This window comes from Octopus sinensis, linkage group LG19 (genome assembly GCF_006345805.1).
Source record: "Octopus sinensis linkage group LG19, ASM634580v1, whole genome shotgun sequence".
Taxonomy (NCBI): domain Eukaryota; kingdom Metazoa; phylum Mollusca; class Cephalopoda; order Octopoda; family Octopodidae; genus Octopus; species Octopus sinensis.
The window spans coordinates 51,308,646-51,311,145 of NC_043015.1; the positions used below are offsets into that span (position 1 = coordinate 51,308,646).

Here is a 2,500-nt window from a genome sequence, read left to right on the forward strand (position 1 = left end):
TGTCTCCCTCTATTGCTCTCTGTCTACCTCCCTCTATTGCTCTCTGTTAATTTCCCCCTCTTACTCTCTGTCTATCTCTCTCTCTCTCTCTTACTCTCTGTATTATTCTCCCTGTATTATTCTCTGTCTACCTCCCTCTATTGCTCTCTGCCTATCTCTCTCTCTATTGCTCACTGTTGATCTCCCTCTGTTACTCTCTGTCTATCTCCCTGTATTATTCTCTGTCTACCTCCCTCTATTGCTCTCTGTCTATATCTCTCTCTGTGTCTATCTCCCTCTATCGCTCTCTGTCTATCTATCTCTCTCTCTATTGCTCTCTGCCTATCTCTCCTTCTATTACTCTCTGTCTATCTCCCTGTATTATTCTCTGCCTATCTGTCTCTATTGCTCTCTGCTTGTCTTCCTCATGAATTCATTCTATTTCAAAACTCATATAAAATACCAGCTGAGTAGCCTGTTGTTGCTGGGCAATTTTCATAATAGAATACCTCTATTTAAATTTTATTTATTCCATGTCAGACCATGTCTTCTCCAATAGATAGGCCTCTTCATCAGAAAGGATTTGTGCAATTTTTCTCAAAAAAATTTCATTCTGAATTTTTTTTCCTTTTTAAATTATTTACTTAACTGTTTGACTGTTTCACATTAAAACTTACCAAAATTTCAGAACTTTTTATATCTTTCATCATTAGAATGTTTTGTTTTCATTTTGTTTAATAAAAATTCATTTTTGGGATGTTTTTGCTTTCTTTTTCTGATAGATAGCTATCATGCAGAAAATGCCAGCTTCCAAATCCTGTTTTCTGATTAGATAAAAATTATATCAAACTTTAAACCGCTGTAATATCTTTCTACAATTTTTTTTTTTTTTAACGAATAAATAACAAAATTGGATTCAGCATGAAAATTCACATCAATATACAAAATTTGAATAATTTCACCTAATTTAAAAATTTCAAAGCCTGTGACAGCAGCTGAAAAGACCTGAAAGAGGCACCTATACAAGACATCATGCATCATCACCATCATCATCATTTAATGTCCGCTTTCCATGCTAGCATGGGTTGGACGATTTTGACTGAGGGCTGGCAAACCAGATGGCTGCACCAGGCTCCAATCTTGATCTGGCAGAGTTTCTGCAGCTGGATGCCTTTCCTAACACCAACCATACTCGTATGGTGCTCTTTGCACCCTGCTAGCACGGATGCCAGTCATCGAATTGATTTTGATTTTGATTTCACTTGCCTCAACAGGTCTTTGCAATCAGAGTTTAGTGTCTAAAGAAGAAAAAGGTAGGCATAAGCAGGCTGGTTATGCTCCTGGCATAGGCCACAGGTTATGGTCTCATTTGGCTTACCGGGTCTTCTTGAGCACAGCATATTTCCAAAAGTCTCAGTCGCGCATATATATATACACACACACACACACAAACGTATACATACTCAGGCAATCATGAGTTTAAGCTGGTCCCTTCTGAAAACATTAATTGTTGGCAATTTGGGAGTTGAGTTATTTCTCATACCAAATTACATTTTTTGATGACCAAAAACCAAAAAGAAAATGCCTTCTTTTTGGGATGCAGATTTTGAAAAGGAAGCCTGTTTATCTCTCCAGGATGCACCATTTCGGAGTGTTTCTGTGACATATACTCTTGCGTACACACATATACTGTCATTTACATAGTGGACATACAAAGGGATGCTGAAAAGTTCCTGGCTTTAAAGGTGTTGTGAAAGGCCTGGCTGGAGGCCCAACCTTCCATGTTCATGTACACAGCTTGTAAAAACTGAATGACCTCTGCAATAAGTGTGTGAATCTGTGAGAGAAATATGTTGAATAAAATCACAATTAACTGATCCTCCTGTATTTTCTGTTACACAAAGCCAGAAACTTTTCAGCACTCCCTCGTGTGTGTGTGTATTGCTATTATTCCGTTTTATTTCAATATTTCTTGCCGATATAGAAAGAGCCGGTTTCTAACCTAGATCCAAGGCTCCTTCATTGGAATTTCAACATCAACAACAGGGTACTTTTGTATGTATGTATGTATTTATGTATATGTGCAGATTTGTATGTTTTGTTTTATGTATGCATTCTCCTGCAAATAGTTACATATCTAGACATGCTCATATATATATATATATATATATATATATATATTTAAATGATAAACTTCTGGAAAGTTTTACAGATTTTTACAGTTCCAGTGATGGCTTGGATCTGTAGTCTTTGAATCAGCTTTCTCCTTTCTTGTTTGGAGAAGCCTAATTTCTCAAGATTGGTATTTAGGCAATGGGTTATATATCCCAGGGTCCCAATAATTACAGGTATAAACTTGAAGTTTTAATCTGGATTGAGTAACTAGAGATTTCTCAATAGTCCAGTGTAGATATTTTCTTTTCTGCCGATCTTTACCTTCATGTTCACATCCGTTAGGCAGCTGATTTCCGCAACTGTACACAGTTCCTCTTCTCTGTCCCAAATCATTATGTCAGGTCTG

The 2,500-nt window shown here is 36.9% G+C and overlaps 1 protein-coding gene and 1 long non-coding RNA gene across 2 annotated transcripts in view; one reads left to right on the top strand and one right to left on the bottom strand.

Moving 5' to 3' along the window:
- Positions 1-2,500, top strand: part of LOC115222227 (intraflagellar transport protein 80 homolog) — a 522,946-nt gene that overhangs the window by 349,500 nt on the left and 170,946 nt on the right. The window lies entirely within an intron of this gene.
- LOC118767106 overlaps positions 1-2,500 on the bottom strand; it is a 14,616-nt gene that overhangs the window by 9,520 nt on the left and 2,596 nt on the right. The window lies entirely within an intron of this gene.